The following is an 18677-nucleotide window of genomic DNA, read 5'->3' as shown; positions in this document are numbered from 1 at the left end:
GTCATCTGGATATGTGTCTTCTATTATAGAAAGTGTGCTCAGATGCTGATTTTAGAGGTCAAAAGGTTAAACATCCAATCAGCGCACAGCATAGCTAAAACCTTTTGAAACCAAGGCTCATAATGAGTTACGAGCATAATCAATAGTTGTGACTGGAGACACCGTTCATTGGAAGCCACAAAGCAAATTTAAGCAGATTGAGATGAAGGAAAAAATTTATGTCCAGTTTTAAAACCCATACAGACCCTGTGGTCCAGTAATAACAGAACAATTGGTTTATCAAATTTAACTTTTGAAATTTATCGTTTTCCTTTAAAAAAAACCCAAATAGGCCTTTTTTACCCTGAATATGTAAATGTTTTTAAGCCATCAGGCTTCTCAAATTGCTTGCCCTTCATCATCCATGGCATCTCAGTTCTTTTAGGCTTCATCAAATAATTCAAGCATTTGTTTTTATTGTTTTTGGGTCCTTCTGCATATTTCTCTTTTTCCCGTCTGCAGCCTGCAATTGAATGATTAGACTGTGCCATTCTGGAATCGGCTTGTCAGCCTGCTAGCCACAGATAAGCACATTCACGATCGATTAGATCTGCCTTTAATCTATTCAACTTTTTCCAGGCAAATAGAAAAATGCTTAGTATGGAAGATGTGAGGTGTGCGATACAGTGACTTTCAGAACATGTGCCCAAAGGGCAAATGCATTGTAAGCTACATTTTCAGGCATGAGATCACATTAAATATGAATTTTTACAAGTTCTCCTTAACAAGCTGCTGAAGGCAAATACAAGCTAAACATTTTTGAATAATTTTCTACTAATCATGAAGGATGGGGATCATTACTGAGAGAGATGGAGGCAAAACTGCAAAATGTCTAAATGAAAGAAAGAAAAGAAGATGGGAAGGGTGGAAAATTAATGGAAGAGCGCCAGTTAAATGTAATGCTAAACAGGCTAGTGGGGCTGATGTCTTAATGGCACTCTACAGGCCTTTTGTTTTAACACACAAACACACAGACGTACACAATAGAGAAATAAATGTCAGGACGCACCTTTAGCTCATCACTGTGTTGAATACAAAGGCTTTGTTTCCCGTTAAGTGACAGAGATCTGCCAAAGAAGAGAGAGAGAAAATTTACATTATTAAGATGTAAGACCCGCCATTTACCGGAGAGAAAGGAGCTGAAAGACATTACATATTATATTGCCATGATGTAATTAGATATGTTTTCATTAGCTGTGCTGCATATTTCATCACATTGTGCATCAACGTATAGCTCAGGAGAAAGAAAAAGAGGATGCACATCAGAATACTGATGAGAAAAAAGGCAGAGAAGAAATACAGAAGTAAGAAGTTGAACTTGTACATTTAAAATGTGCCTTTTGATGAAGCATAACCCAAAATAGTCGTTATTAATTTAAGCGCTCCACAAACAAACTTCTCCTAATCTTTACATGCTGAGAGTTTATTGCTGTTGCCCTTAATATATCCTGAAATATACTGCAACTTGTGGCTACACATGGATGGAACGAGTAAGCGTAAATTAAACATGCAATTCAGTTGCTGACTTAGCCACTTCTGTTCTAAACCATTGCCTGTATGTACAGTGCACCAGCCTGCAGCTGGTTTATGCATTAGGGTTAGTATTCCTAAAACTTTGACCATAAAGTGTGATGTATGAGCACAGAGCAGACACACTGCACTTGCCTAACATTACAAACGAGTAACCAAGATCACTCAGTTCAGGTTTTACAGTTGTGTTCGTGAATTATTGCAGTTTATATGCCAAGGGGGATAAAAGGGGGGGGGGGACCCCCCGAAAAATGGTTGGACAGCCCAATCTCACTTTAAGGTCATCAAATACTGTAAAAAAAACAAAAACAACAGAAACCCCCACCCCCCAAAAAACCCTCCAAAACAAAACATGGAAGCTTGTGAGGTGTCCTTTGCTGTTGTGCCATTAAACATCCCCTGCGGCAAATGGTGAGCCTGGTCCCATTCCCAGTTTGTTACATATGGGTTTTTGTTCAAGACCTGTGACATTTAAATGCACTGCTTTCAGGTAATTTTTCCAGCTACATGGATCATTTTGTAAAGACGGTTCATTTAAACCAGACCACAGCAAGTGAAAACAACGACAAACACAATGCAAAGCACTAAGCTTCTAAATGTGACAAACTAGTGATTTATGCCACTGCCAACTGTCCTGCCCTTTTATGCAGAATTTGTTGCTCTTTCAAACAACACTGTTAGCTCCCTGCATTCAGTATTGCTGGATCCAAAGCACCGACACCGAATCTTTGTGACTCTCGCAGCTTCTTACACGGCAGCAATATTTGACACCCTGGGATGAAAACACATTGAGATAGGGGCGTGTCTTTGTTACTGTATAACCAGAATAGAGGTCTCCAAGCCCATGGGCTGGACAAAACAAAAATTGCTATGATGCACTAACTGAAAAAAACCCCCAAACTAGTAATGACTTTATTATATATGTACTTATAAGTCTTAGTTGTTTAGCCATAAGCTCGTTTAGCCTGGCTGTTGCTCAGTCTTGTTGCTACAGGCAACTAAGCCCCTTTATTATGGGCCTGTTTCTCTAACAGTTTCCCTCCTCAGAACATTAACCGATAAGTGTTTGACATATTGATTACTATAATGCCGCTATAATGATGTGAAAACATCATCATTGTAGCTTCCATCCATTTGTGCATCAGTCCTCTTCCACGTATCCAATTCATGTTCATAGTTGGGCGTGACCCTATCCCAGCTGTCACTGGACAGGAGGTGGGGCACACCCTGGACAGCTTGGCAATTAATCTATATAGCTAACACAGAGAAACAGACAACAATTCACGCTCACATTCACGCCTAATTTAAAATCACCAATTGATCTAACATGCATGGCATGCAAAATCCCCACACAGGCTGAGAGAGAACCCACGAGCCTCAGCCGGCCAGTGGATTCAAACCCAGAACCTTCTTGCTGTAAAGCAACAGTTCTAACAACCCGCTACTGTTCCGCCCCCGCTTTTTTCTATCCTTTATTTCTTTTATGTTATGTTTTAATGCAGACACACTCCAATGGAAGCATCAGGGGCAACTTCTGCCCAAGGATACTTTGACATGCAGACAAGAGGAGCTCAGGATGAAAACAACCTCCTAATCAATAGATGACCTGCTCTACCTGCTGAGCCACAGCTGCTCTAATATTTGTATGACAAACAAAAAGTCATGACGTGAGTGTAGGGCAGCAAGTCACAATATGCGATGTCTCTTTGAGTTTTGGGCCAAAAGGTAGCAAGGTTGAAGATCAGAACTGGTAATGAATGGTTTTAAGGAAATGCCTTTATGCATCCATTGCATTCCCACATCACCCGAAATGTTATCCGAGCAGGGAATTGAATGGGAGGTGCTCTTGCCTCTGTCAGTAACCAGCACTGAGAAGCCCTTGAGCAAACTACTTAACCCTGGTCGGTCCCAGTGGAGCTGCTCCGGGCCTGTGCTGGTGCTGAGTGGCTGTACAGTGCAATTCCCCAGCATGAGTGTGAAGCAGAGTGTTGCTGAAAATGAAAATGAGTGATTTCTGCCTTCATGGGTGAATAAGGGTGAAAGCCAGTAGAAAGCAGTCCAGCAACATTAAATTTGTTCCTTTCCATCTAGTAATTATGTGGGTGTGATGGCACATGGGTTAAGAGATGAAGAAAAATACTGCGAGGGAGATATTTTATAACGTAATAGCTAAATATCAAAAGGCCAAAACTGCCTTTATCTTCAGTGCCACAATTCTTTTATCCACATCTTAATAAATGTGCAGTGAGAGATCACACAGCTCTAAGGACCGAGACACTGCAATAATTAACTGCTCCTTCATATTTTTTTCACAGGAACAAAAGATCAGTACATGTAGCTTAGGAAGAAAATGTGTAGAAGAAATGTAGTGCACCTGTTTAATGATGTTTTCAGCTTAACATTTGTTTTGTAAATTAGACACACGGATAAAATGTTGGTGCCTTGAAAGGTACCGGTGGTTTGAGCTTACACAATGACCCGTATAACCATAAAGGATATCACTTTATCCTTTGGGGACCAGTAATGCACAATGGTGTGCTTAATGTGGTTCGATCACAATAATTACTTAATGGAAAATTCTGTTTGGGGGCAAATTTTATTCTTGTTTGTTCAAGGCTGTTGAATAAGTCGCTCAAACACTTCAAAATTCGAAAATACTTTAATAACATAACACCACTGCTCATATGTCAATCATTTGTCGCTAAACATCGGATTTTCTTGTTTGCATTACGTGAAAGTGACAGCAGCGGCACTATCAAAAGTTACAGCACCATCAACATCCTCAGCATCACAGCATAACTGACATGCCACAAACACCATCATCGGCAGAACATAACAAATCATCATTATTCAGTGTTGGTAATATTCCTTCTGCATAAATCATTATAGTGATATCATTAGAATCATGTAGCTGATCGACCTGCTTTGTATGCACAGAACCGGCTCCTTTCACCTTGTTAAAGAAAAATGGATTTTTGTCAGAGTATTATGAGCAACATGTGCTGACACTGCACATGTACTTATAAGCAACAATGGACTACATTGTTAATAACACCAGGGGTACCTTTAAAATGAGGCATGCTTTCTGAAGCTTTGCACTAATCACTATTGTGTGATGTCACGGTGGAAATTTATACCAATGGCAATTGTGCTATTGTTATCATTCTCCAGCTAAATCTGCCTGCTTTATATGCAGAGACGATTGAGCTCAGTCCAACCGTAAAATGACAGCTCGTTATGTGAGGGAAAATGGATTTTACCATGTTGTGGTATTGCTAGGGACCCTGAGACAATACTATCAATACTGTCACATTTTGAATTGGTTCTTGTGTGAAATGTGAAATGCTTGAATAACGGCCTATTGATTGGTAGGCCACTGCCAGCAACTCTGTGTACATGTTTGACTGCATGCACACAACCTCTAGAATGTGATAATAGTTTGTATTGATTTATTTTGATGAATTGCATTCATTTCTGAAAAGTGATTTTTCTGAAGATAAACACAAGGAGGATCTAAGAAGGGATCGGCAATAAATAATACCCAAGAAAAAAAAAAACAAAAAAACTTTGAAAGATGATATGATGACGACCGCACTCCAACATCTTCTTTGATGTACAGATTGTGTATTTTGATCTTAATTAATGCAAACTACATGGTCTGCATGCTTCCTGTTAGGATCGTTCAGTGCCTCTATGAGGATCTAAGCTACTTGTTTGCTCCGAACACATTTTTTGGAATGTGGTTGTGATATGTTGCCGTATGATTCCTGTTCTCTTTAGTTAAAACAGAAAAAAAAACATAGACATGAAACAGCGGGGACTGCAGCTGTCAGCAGGAGAGACATTATTTAAGGATAAAGACATTTCTCAGTTCCCCATTACTGCAGAAAATAACCACAAGTGTATTTTAATGTGTTTTTTTTAAACTGGTCTGCAAATGCTGTAGCCCTGTCAAACTGCTCAAATAGACACAAACAATATTTGCACACACACGTGTCATGTACAAATGGAGACAGCTTAAAATCGAGTCATCAGTGTTGTGTCTGTCATTAGCTAAAAGGCCTCAAGCTGGAGTGAAACCAGAATAATTATTCTGATTATAGTCCTCTAGCTGAGCTCTATCCAAACACATTATACTCCCCCAGATTAAAATCTGGTGTTTCATGTGGTTTCTAAATCAAGATGTTAGGATTTATTCCATGATAGCAGCCAACTGGAATCTTAGTATTACAAAAGTGGAGGAAAGACCGATTTTATGTAGTCGTATAAAAGCAACCAACAATTTTTGATATTTTGTCTGGCCAGGAGATACACATTGAAGGTACTATTTTTTACTGTCTGACTCTTCACATAGCTATTGCTCTCTGGCTTTATAGGGCAGTGTAACAGATGACCTTTACATGGGGAAACTCTGCTACAGCTGAGGAGCCTGAAGACATTCCTGACTCAAAGTTTAAGAAGCATTTTGACAGTAATGGATGTATTGAGAAGGGGTTGTCATTTCAAACTGCCCTGAAATACAAACCTTCCCCCCCTCTGGCACTCATTAAAACAGCTTAAAACACCAATGAAATGTAATAATCATATCTCATGTCAGCAAATGGGTTTGTGTGAGACAGTGATATGCATGAATGTGAGTGAACACGGCCTTGTAACGGCATGTGTTCACAAGTTTGATGCTGTCAGGATGACTGCAGTGAAATGATGCAAGCAGAATGTGATAGCGGCTTTGAGGATCAGCACAGTGGACGCAGCTGGTCGCCGTGCACACACACGCACACACTCACACACACATATATACCCACACACATTGGCAAGGACTGGTGGATCCCAGCTGTGTCAGTATTATACATGCACCAGTGTGCATTCACAGGTGCATGCGGACACAGGCAGGCCCACATAAACTCACGACACTGTATGAGTGCATAAAAGTTGATGATGCATTATCATATAGTGGTCAGCGCACACCTAAACATACACGCATGCTCATTTGCTGAAGCAAAGGGTCAGACAGGCTAGATGCCTGTCCATATCTGGCATCCTATTGTAAAATAAATACATGCTTTTGTTTGAACTATATTGCCCCTCTTTATATACACTCTTTCAACTTATTTTTGGTGCACAGTTCCTTTTAATAAATTTTATCTTCAGGCAGGTATCCTCCTCCAGCTCGCCTCTACCTCCTCCACTTCCTCACACCTCCACTCTGACTCATTACTGAGTCTAAAATAAAACGCACAGGAGATGCAGGTGCAAGTGGCGGCAGTCATTTTGCAGGGGATTGGTTGGTAACTATAGGTCTATTTTTTATCTTTGAGCTCAGACGGCCTGCTCCTACTTTAGTGCTACTCCTACAACACTTGCTCTAGACAGTCGTGCATTTTCCACTTCTCTGAAAACACTTGTTTCTTTGTCAGCTACTCTGAATTATCTCTGTGGTTAGATAAGCCAGAAAGGCTTTATTTTCTCCATGTCCAAAAGCAAGAACGTGTCCTATGTTCAGAATTTAGATTTTCACTGGCTTGAAGTTATACTGAGCTAATGCACAGCAAATCAATCTTTTGACTCTGTAGTACTAATTTATATGCCATGCTGCAGAATATCAGAGCTTTAAATTCCATTTATCACACAATACAAGTACATGTTAGAGTGCATACAATTAAATGCATATTTAAAATTCAGCTGCTGAACAAAGCTATAATCACTGGAAAACTCAACTCAGTGCTAACACTAAATCTGCAGAAGGTGTGAACAGCAGGCGCAGGTGTAAGGTCACTGTTAGACATGTTGATACCGTCTGCTTTTAAAAGGAGAGTTTGATCTTAACAGTCATGACAAGATGGAGAACTGTGTAGTTTCAAGAGTATTGATTTTTTTTTTCCCTTCAGAGCCTCTAATTGATTTCTTTTTACATTCTTAAAGTATGTAGCAAATCTTTTCTTCGGTAATACTCTGAAAAACCATTAGGACCAAGTACAACACCTGTAATGACTTTTTCCTCAAACACCATACATTGCATGCACAATTACAAGTTCACAAAATGCATTAGTTTTCCACCAAAGTGGGCAAACTGCTCATCCCTGTCTGTAAAAATGTGCTGCTCTACCAGGCTGCACAAGCAAATTGTCACTGTGTCTTAATGACACTGCAGGTTCGTTACATGACATGGAAAGTCTACAAGGACACTTGTCCTGTGAGCTGATTTTATTGCCTAGACTTTGTAATTACATTTCAAGTCCATGGAGCACTGGCAATTTGATGGCAACATACTGTAGATGGGCAATTTGGCTGAAACCTGAGCTATCAGTATTGTCTTCTGAGATGCTACATTGATTCTGCCCTCCTATTTGATTTTGTACCTGGGAGAAAGTACAAAAACCTATTTTAAAGTCATTGTGTTCCTCACACTCAGCATTTCAATGCTTCTTCATTTTCATTAATGTACAGAGCCTTAATTAGCAACTGCACATTCGTATTTGGACTAAATGGTTTTTGCTCTGTGTATATCTGTTGTTTCTGCAGGTTTCATTGGATTAGTATTTCCTCCTTTCCATTTATATCACAGATTAAATACAATAAGGAAGGTATAACTCTCATTTTACTAATCAAAGATAATTATGTGTAAATGTGGAGTGGAGGATATATGAAAGTGGGACACCAAGCAGTTCGAACAAAGTTTCATTTGGTAATGCTGTTTATGATAGACCTCTAGTTTTTTTCTGTATTCTAATTTTGTATTGTACTACTAGAATATATTATTACTATAGCCTGACCAGTATGTCAGTGTAACTGGTTTACTGGCTAGCTATTTGCTGATATGTTGGTTTTGGCATTTATAACAGCCAACAAATGGAAATCAGAAAAGGTAGAGACAAGGGAAACATGCTTAATAATAATAGTTTTATCAACACAAGAGGGCAACATGTTTGGAACACGACAAAAACTAAAAGCAACTGATCTAAGCAGAGTCAGGTAGAGTGTAGACAGGTAATGCAAGACTTGTAGCATTAAAACAAGAATATCTTTAACCTTTCTTGCCATATTGCTTTAGGAAAAACCTAAAAAATAACTACACATAACATAATATCATGGAAATCTGTTTGTTTCATGTGTAGGAGAGAAATAAATTGCCGATATATTGGATTTTTAGGCCACCAAATATCTGAAATCATGTGATTTTTAAAAAAAATAATATTTGCACATTGCTAATTCCTAAGCAACAATATAACACTAAGACAATGCAAGGCTTTCATTACATGTTCTAGTTGCATGAAGGCAGAAAACAAGTCATTGTGGTCTGTTACTAGATGGTTGCCAGGCACCTTGATGGCTAGAGGTTTGCATAATTGAGGTTTTGTGGATATAAATGAGAAGTTATTATCTATGATATAAATATGTTATTTTTATAAGGTGTTATAGTGTTGCTGCTTTTATAAAAAGGTTAAGGTTATTTTAGCCCATTACTAACAGTTTGCTTGGCAACATGCTGTCATCATCAAGATCAAGATGTGCATGTGTGCCAAGTTTGGTTTCTCAACTCTTGATCGTGTAGGAAAAGTTGGCAGACAAAGAAGCTCAAACACAGACAAAGATTTTTTTTATATTATAGTAAGATGTCTGTAAAACATTGATAAGGATTAAAGTAAAAATTAATAAAATTAGTCGGTGAGTAATTAATTCACATATTTTTTGGTTTATTTTGTGCTGTCGTTTTTGGCAGTTTAATAAAATAATAATACCTGCATACTAAAGTATCCTTGTGAGGCTTTCAGATCATTCTTATACAGCAACTCAGTTCTCACAGAGCTGACAACGCTCACCTTCAAGTTGGCCTGCTTTTTAATTTCAACCACACACACAAGTTTCTCAGATTCATCTTATGTGTTAGTGACACTCTCTAGTAACAGATACAGACTCAGTAGGTGGAACAAATGACCAACCATGTGGTCACATCATTATTGGTTCCATTACTGGTACCAATGCAGTGACGTTCAAAAGTTACACTCTAATTTTACTCTGCATCTATGTGCAAAGACTGTAATCTAAATGCAGCGAGTACTTACACAAGCAATTAATGAAGATGTGTAATAGTGACAATATGAGTGAAGGGAGAGATACATTGCAGGTGACTTGCTGACTTAGAGAGACAGAGAGAAATGAGCAACAGTCATTTAACTGACAGGCTGAGAAGGAGGGATGAAGAGCAAAGGAAGAGAGAGGTGGTGGATAAAGAGAACTCAAGAGAGAAGAGGAGAAGAACCCAGGAGGGGGGGAAAAATGCTTTTTACATATTCAGTTCTGCATGGCTGGACCACTTATGTATGTATGTGCACACCCAGTTATGACTTGCCTCACTTGTCAATGATTTTCATTTAGATAGCAGTTCAGGCACAAGTTCACACACAAATATGTACTCGCATGAATATATGATAATCTCTCACAAAACCATCTTGGCAGTGTGTAGTTACTCGTTAAAGTCTGTTTGTGGCATATAAAACGATCAGCCAACCTCAAATCTGACTTAAAAATGAAAGACCGCAATCATATAGCTTCGGCTGACACAGCATCACACGTGTAAACATATGGCAACATGACATCCACAGATATCTGGCAACAGTGGGAAGGAAAAACTCCCTTTTAACAGGAAGAAACCTCTAACAGAACCAGGCTCAAGGAGGGGCAACCATGTGCCTCACCACACCCCATGGGGTAAGTGGAGGAAGACAGGACAAAGATACGGTGTGCCTTGAAAATGGAAAGCATCAAGAATCCTTCAGTAGCCACTCATAAGTGCATCCAAGAAAGGCTGCATAGTTTAGTAGTCAGCCTACTTTGGTGGTTATAGGTGTAACATTCGGTATATTTTGACTTAATCAACTAGTAAATAACATAAATAAGAATATGTGAGATTCTGTGGGTCATGCGCCAAATATTCCGGTGGCCAATACAGTGCCCTGAAGAGTAAGAACATTGCTCTGCTCCCAGAACAGCAACAAAAGCCTGTCAGCTTTTCCATCAGTTTCAAACCCAAGGAAGTATTTATGCCTCACTAACTTTTAAAGTAAGCAAAAGTAGCAAACACTTGAACGTAATATGTTATTCAATCACTGTGTTTTTTGTTCGATAAAATGCTTCTCACAGAAATTGTGTAGTGTGCAAATACATAATTAACTTGATCATGTAGGTATTTGTTTTCTTTATGGTGATTGCTGGTCTGATATACTCAGCCCTAACCCAGCTTTTTATTTACCGCTCCATCACATGGGTTCATGTAAACACAGGCTATCATTGTCCTGCCCACTAATTAATGAGTCCAGTCAGAGTGCTGGATGCCTGCACACGCATTCTGCCTCCTCAGAGAAAACCGCAGACAGCCCCGTGAATCACTGCATTCAAAAAGTCTCATGGTAAAAGAGCAAAAATGATTGAATACCAAAAGGAGAAATTCATGAGCCTGGATGAGCGATGATAAATGTATTAGCACCAGATGACATTTCCATCACTACCCATCGATCACCTGGGGGACATTTTAAATTGTGGCCCGTGTGTGCGTCTTTGTGTGTGTGTGTGATATGCAGAATCAGACTGTTTAAGAAGTGTGCCCCTACTAAACACACGCACGCATTGTGACAGATATAGGTGCAAAGAAGATGTGGAAATTTGAGATTGCTACCGTGACCCTGATGTGTATGTGCCACAGATTTGTCTTAATTTTTTATACCTATTCACACCTACTCCTCTTACGATGTGGAGAAACTTCCACACATTGCAAAGTGGCTGAAACTTTGTACATGCAGCTGAATACACAATCACTCTGATCATATATTCTGCTGTTGTTTGCAAAATTTTTCCATGCATGCAAATGAAAGATAAAGGTGCATCTAACTCATGACAAGGAATGTGATCTGCAGATGATAGTCAAACAGTACTTTGAGAGCGATGGGAGATTGCATCCTCCTCCGATGCAAATCCCCTGTTTGCAATTTTTGAAGCTTTAGATTTTGATCTGATTATGTAGGTTATTCCTTTGCCCATGCTTCACCTTTTACCCAAATTTTATGAAATTCAGCTTGGTAGTTTTCGTATAGGCTTGCCAACAGACACACAAACAACAATGACATTTCCCCACTAAGGCAAGATGCGGAAGCATGAAGCTTTCTAGCCACAGGATGAGTTTGAAACAAGGTGCAAATGGCTCAGTAAATCTGGCTCTCACTGGCTCTCCACTCTGGCTTCTCTCTTGTTCTTTTGGTCTGTCTCTTGGTATGCAGCGACCACTCTCTTGCAGCTCAGACTCTCTTATCTAAATCTCCATTCAGACTGAGAAAGAGACAGAGCTGGGGAGAGAGAGTCAGAGATAGATAATACAGGTCACTCTCCAATGACAACTCTAAAAGGCATCTGGGGAGAGAAGAGAAAAGGAGAGCAAGGGAGCAAAAGGGGAAAAAAGAGCTGCTGCAAAACGTTTTATGGATTTCTGTTCTAAGCTGAGACCATGGAAAACATGCAGACTTAATAAGTAGCTTGATATGAAAGTTAGTGTACATCTGGTGATTTTCCAGGCTCACAGCGTCTTAGCCATTTATTTTAAGATCCGCTGAAAGCCTGTGGCATTGATAAATCAGCAAAAATATCCACCCCGTGCCCGAGTAATGGAAAGCTAAGCTGAGCAACCATGAGCAGCATTAATGCTTATCAATGCAAGAAGGAATTTGTGCCTTTTGTATCTTTTGTCATTTTGATGCCATAAATAAGTCCTCACTCATTTTGCAGCAGTGCTGTTTTCGTTTGTTTATTCCTTTCTTAAGGTCATTTTAGTCATGTTTAATTTACCACCAAAGATACGTATAAGTATTTTTATGACATCTGTTTTTTTTCTCTCTCTTACTCGTCGCACCCTGTGTGTTGAAAGGGAAAACTTTGTCAGTCATTTCTCAAAATAGCTGCTGATCATAATGTCAAGCAGAACCAGATGGCCTGCTTGCATAATCCTGTTTTCATTGGTAATTTTCATTTTGCAGGCATCTGTAAAAAGTGTAATAGTCTAGCATGTAAAGAAACAGAGGTTGCAGATGTAGGTGTATAACTGGGTGTGTGCCAATTTTAAATGTGCAACAAAACGTATAATTGAACTATCCCGACCATAATATTCTGAGAAAGGTGAAACTGGAAAGTCATGAGCTGCACTGTGACAAATTGTGTTATCTTGAATGTTTACAGGGTATCGTGGTGGCATCAGAGCTTTTATTGTTTCCTGTCAGTTTCTATCATATAAACAAAAACTTTATTCTTATGTCATCAATCATGCTGAACGTTGAGCTCGATGTCCTAAACATACATATTTACACTTCATATTATACTATGCTTCAACACAGTGTGCACACACACAGTTTATACTATTCACCACCATCCACCCCTACCCCCTATTTTTAATCTCCTCTTGTCTCATACACATGAAAACGAGCTGATGTAAAGTGGAACTGATATCTAACGCTACACGTAGACACTAATATACATTCAAAGAGACACATACACACACCCGCACTATTTTTGAGTTATGTTTGGTCCTAATCTAGAGAAGTAGTAGAAATGAGAAAGGACCATTAGATGCATAGATGTTTGTTCTATAATTCAGCTGCTCACTGCAGCACAGCTGACTTGGACGGCGTTTATAGATGTTCATTTATCTCTCCTGATTACTTTCAATCTTCTCTTTACTTTACCTGCTTTTCTCTACATCTCTGGCAATACTTCTCCTCTGTCTCCCGCTCTTTCTTCTAACCTGAGGCAGGCAGTAAACTCCTAACTAAATTGAATTTGGCATGTTCTCAAACTGCTGTCGAATATAGTGCTGGAAGCAAATGCCAGTATTTTCATTGCTCCTCCAGATCTTTTCCTATAATGATGTCTGTGCCACTGAAGCAACTTGGAAGTTGCAGTGAGAGCTATAACACGACTAGCCAGTTCCTCAAAGACAGAAATCAGCATATTAGAATCAGACAAATTCAAAAACACAATGATGAACACAGAAATCATGTTCACCCATTGTAGGCGAGGATGCACTGAGAGATACTAGAGAGGCTGTGAGAAAAGCTGGCTAGTCTGCCCACACTGCAGGCATCAAAGCCTAAAACAGGACAGTTTACTGTGTTCCAGTGCAGTAAATCTGGAAACAAATCTACTTCGTCAGGCTGTTTGCTGTTACTTTTATTGGCTTTTTGAGTATGCACTGAGTAGATCTACACCCCAACACAACATTGCTTCTCAGGTATCTCTCTTTTTTTAGCATATTGATACATTTTTAGTCATTTTTCCTTCATCGGCCACCCTTTTTCTTTTCCCTTTCCCATCCCCATTCTCTATAAGCTCCTGTCAGAAGGCTGAACCATGAAGTCAGTTGTGATTCATCTCTCTTGCCTCTCTCATTCTGTATGTGCTATCAGATCTAGTTGGTATACCTATAGTAAGCCCTCCTGTCCAGGCTGAATGATTGTTAAAAGCCTATTGAGTTTCTTTGCGCTGTCCTTATACAGGTAATACGATGCGGTGTGTGCACTTAGTTTTCAATTTGTGTATGTGTGTTGGGGATCTGCATGTAATATGATGCAGTCTTTTAATTTAGGAAAAGAGATGCAGTCAGCAGGTAGAGGTTATGACCTCTGTTAGAGGACACACACTGTAACTGAACATGAAATTGATTTCAAGGTAAAGTATCAGAACATGAGAACATAATGCTAATGCCGGGGGAATATGTGACTTCGATCTCACACCTTTGTATTCTATTCTCCAATTATTATTGTGGGGATAAACAAAAAGTATTTTACCAGCATAATATAATCTGCAGTATGAGCATTGCTTTAACAATATAACAGATAGCTTTAAGATGGCCTTAAGATGTTTATGATGATGTTAACTTTGTATTTCAGGGGCAGTTATAATTATTTTATACATATTGCATATCTGTGCTTATTTGAGTTGATGTTCAGGTTCTTTAAAGGTCGTAAGCTTCACTGACGTGACTGTTCAGGTGATACATGCTGAGGGAAAACTAGAACATAGGAGGAATTGCAATACATGCTTACAAAACACTTATATCAGTTTATTTTATTATCTTTTATATGTTCATATTCTTGTATTAAGGTTTTAGTAGAGGTTCTTGGTTAAAACATTTATTTAGTAGAAGACATACACATAGTCTTAGTGAGCTTCTGGTCTGGTAAAAGGTCAGAAGTGCAACAGGTGAATTGAGAAAGAGCATTTGAGGACGAGACACAGACAGTAGGTGAAGAGGTGACACAAAGAGCATGTGAGGTCAACACACACACACACACACACACTTTAAATTAGATTTATTTAGAGGAAGAGGTTAGTTATGTTTGGCTGTAACTGCAAAATTGTCTTGGTAAAAGAGGAACCGTTTCTTGGTGTCTCGGCAAGAAAGAGGAACAAGACAAGAACTGAAAGGTAGACAGGAAGGGCTAGCCATGAAAATAGAAGATGATTTTCTAGGTGAAAAGTCATGATGATGTTGATCTGATCTATGTATAAAATGTATCTGTGACGCATGAAGGGGCGTCAGTAAACAAACCCTGATGTTATAAAATAATTGTTTGTGCTTTAGTAAGTCGAAGATCAATTGCTGTGCTCAGTGATCTTCCCACATGTGAATTAAAATCTTCGTTTGACTTCACCCGGCCGGACCAGTGTGGTTATTTTTCGATCACCTCTTGTACCCTTTCTCAATTTTTGAATCTTAACATCTGGGGGCTTCGTCCGGTGGTTGAGTAAGGGAAAAAAGTGGAGGTGTGAGCGGTGGTCCGAGGTGGTCAGACGGGCAGACATGAATTCCAGTGGCCGAAGTGAGTGGGCATAAGCCGGCTTATCCAAAAGGTAAGGCACTACCTGTTGAATTATTTCCAAAGTGTGCCAAATTGGACATGATAAAATTTAAGTCTACTCACTGAAATTACTGGTGGATGTCTGTTTTGATTTTGATGAAAATTTCATGAGTTGAAGCAGTTAGAGTTCTGCTAAGAAGAAATGAAAGCAGTAAAGTCTGCTAAAGCAGTTTGAGTCTGCCAGGAAAAAGTTTAAATATTGGGTTGAAGTCCCAAAGAAATTGAGTTAGAGTCTCAAGTAGTTTGGTAGGGAATTGGTTATTGTGTTGGTTAGAGTCCAAATTTGGTCATAAGAGTGGACCTGAGCGGTCATTTTGTGAGTTGGAGTCTCCATTTGACCACTAGGTTGCACCTGCTTCAGTTATACACTTGTTTCGGGTGTTGATTGTTGTTTCAAAGTATTATAAATTATTCTAGAACGGCAGTTCGAGTCTGCTAGGAAGCGCAGAGCCCGGAGGTTACGCTCCCTCCTTGTCGTGGACGCGCGACATTGACCTCTCGGCGAAGAGGGTTAGTTCAGTGTGGTTTAGCTGTGGGGTACAGGGCATCCCGGAATTAAGCTAGGAGTTAGAGTCTCCTTACCGTTTGCAACGGTATCTGCGCTTTTTTGGCCAGCAGAAGTGGACTTCGGGCGTGTAACTTTAACCTAAAACTTCAAAAAAGTTTGGGTTGGTTGACGCTTTTAAATTGAGTTAGGGATTTTAGAAATGAGGCCAGAAACAGTTAAAGTCTTGATACTGGTTAATTGATCGCAAAAAACGGTTATGTTAAATTTGTCGAAATTCGATAGGTGTTAAAAGGTTTAAAATCTGTGCAGTTGTAAATATAAGACGTCTCTGTAATAAAAAAGATCTCTGTGGGTCGAGTCAGCAATGCACTGACTGCCTGCTGCTATTCTTAGATGAAGAGTGTGTGTGCATGCAAATGAGGCAGCTGATGCAGAGCGCATGAGAGGACTATGCTTTCGGTTTTGTGTGTCATTCAGCTCTATAACTATTGTTTGCAAATGTGGATAAATGTCTGCAGTTAAAATGCTGGCTTAGTAAATAACAACATTGTAAATATATGAATGGTGACAGCGTTTCAAAATAGAATATAAGAATTGTTTGTGTTTAAAACCAACGTTTAGGTAAAGAAGATTTAAGGTGGATTTGAAGGCATAAACAAAAAATAAAAGGGTTACAGTCTGCAAGGGTTGTTAATTCATGAGCTGACTGGATGCAGAGTAAGTGGAGTGGTCATCCTGAGAGGATTGAATGATGCTCTAACTCTGTGGTCAAGTCAGACATAGGCTTTAAGCAACCATGAGCCACTAATAAGCGTGACAAATTAATGAGTATGTGTAAATTGAACTTGTTAAATAGTTTTGATAGGAGTAACTCAATGAGCACGCAATAAAGTGGAAGGAGCCCCGCTGGACTGGTCCGTATGAGGTGACCGCCCGGACGGCTACAGCAGTCCAGCTGAAAGGGAAAGGCGACACCTGGTACCATTGGTCGCAGTGTGCACCCGCACACGAGAGCTTGGTGGAGGAAAATTCGTCTTCAAAGAACGCAGGTGTCAAGAAACAGAGGCAGAATAAACCTCTTCACCTGTGCAACGGGCCGACCAGTAGTCTACCTGGAAGGCCGAAGAAAGAAGAGCAGCCTAGGAGGAGATCGCCGCGCCTACAAAAAGGAGTGGTAACAAATTGAGAGTTTGAAAAGGGGTGGTTTAAATAAAAAAAAAAAAAAGGGGAAAGTGGAAGGGGCTTGTTCTGTCAATTATGTTGTCTCTATCTGTATTGGTGGGTATTTTGGTGACTTGTGGTTGTTGTCTCATTCCTTGTGCCCGAAGGTTGGTAGAGAAAGTGATTGTAAAGGCAGTGGACCCTGGGGCGGTGGCCCCTATGTCCATGATGCCGATGATGGATCTGGAGGTAGCAGAGTGGACTGAGGAGTGAACAACAACCTATGTATCGACCTCTGGGGTGTCAGAGGTCGAAAGGGGGATTGTGGGGATAAACAAAAAGTATTTTACCAGCATAATATAATCTGCAGTATGAGCATTGCTTTAACAATATAACAGATAGCTTTAAGATGGCCTTAAGATGTTTATGATGATGTTAACTTTGTATTTCAGGGGCAGTTATAATTATTTTATACATATTGCATATCTGTGCTTATTTGAGTTGATGTTCAGGTTCTTTAAAGGTCGTAAGCTTCACTGACGTGACTGTTCAGGTGATACATGCTGAGGGAAAACTAGAACATAGGAGGAATTGCAATACATGCTTACAAAACACTTATATCAGTTTATTTTATTATCTTTTATATGTTCATATTCTTGTATTAAGGTTTTAGTAGAGGTTCTTGGTTAAAACATTTATTTAGTAGAAGACATACACATAGTCTTAGTGAGCTTCTGGTCTGGTAAAAGGTCAGAAGTGCAACAGGTGAATTGAGAAAGAGCATTTGAGGACGAGACACAGACAGTAGGTGAAGAGGTGACACAAAGAGCATGTGAGGTCAACACACACACACACACACACACTTTAAATTAGATTTATTTAGAGGAAGAGGTTAGTTATGTTTGGCTGTAACTGCAAAATTGTCTTGGTAAAAGAGGAACCGTTTCTTGGTGTCTCGGCAAGAAAGAGGAACAAGACAAGAACTGAAAGGTAGACAGGAAGGGCTAGCCATGAAAATAGAAGATGATTTTCTAGGTGAAAAGTCATGATGATGTTGATCTGATCTATGTATAAAATGTATCTGTGACGCATGAAGGGGCGTCAGTAAACAAACCCTGATGTTATAAAATAATTGTTTGTGCTTTAGTAAGTCGAAGATCAATTGCTGTGCTCAGTGATCTTCCCACATGTGAATTAAAATCTTCGTTTGACTTCACCCGGCCGGACCAGTGTGGTTATTTTTCGATCACCTCTTGTACCCTTTCTCAATTTTTGAATCTTAACATTATATAAACTGCACATATAATCTGCCCTAGAAAATCATTAATGCAATTCATGTTATCTACACATTTCTCCCTGCAAACTAATTGATAAACTTTGGATACTTGATGTATGACAAAAGAGGAAAATGTTTTCATCCTCAATGAAATTAATTTGCACATTATAGGCATTATTAAAAGAAATAGCTTTAATTAATTGAATGTGTTTAATTTGATGAACCTCCAACAGGTCTTCGGGTTTTGATCAACTTGTTTTACTCC

The 18677-nt window shown here is 39.4% G+C and overlaps 1 protein-coding gene across 2 annotated transcripts in view; it reads right to left on the bottom strand.

Annotated features, from left to right (window-relative positions):
• cdh11 (cadherin 11, type 2, OB-cadherin (osteoblast)) overlaps positions 1-18677 on the bottom strand; it is a 99559-nt gene that overhangs the window by 55643 nt on the left and 25239 nt on the right. The window contains exon 2 of one of the 2 annotated variants that reach the window (XM_086258849.1): positions 1049-1106. The exons of the other annotated variant lie outside the window; for it this stretch is intronic. The gene's annotated coding sequence lies outside the window, so the exon portion shown is untranslated. The remainder of the gene's footprint in view (positions 1-1048; positions 1107-18677) is intronic. 2 annotated transcript variants of the gene reach the window in all.

This window comes from Aulonocara sp. 'chitande type north' Nkhata Bay, linkage group LG13 (genome assembly GCF_057382095.1).
Source record: "Aulonocara sp. 'chitande type north' Nkhata Bay isolate Kocher_YH1m ecotype deep benthic linkage group LG13, A_spYH_male_GT1.1, whole genome shotgun sequence".
NCBI lineage: Eukaryota > Metazoa > Chordata > Actinopteri > Cichliformes > Cichlidae > Aulonocara > Aulonocara sp. 'chitande type north' Nkhata Bay.
The sequence above is the reverse complement of the archived record's forward strand: the minus strand, read 5'-3'. Positions and strand labels throughout refer to the sequence as shown.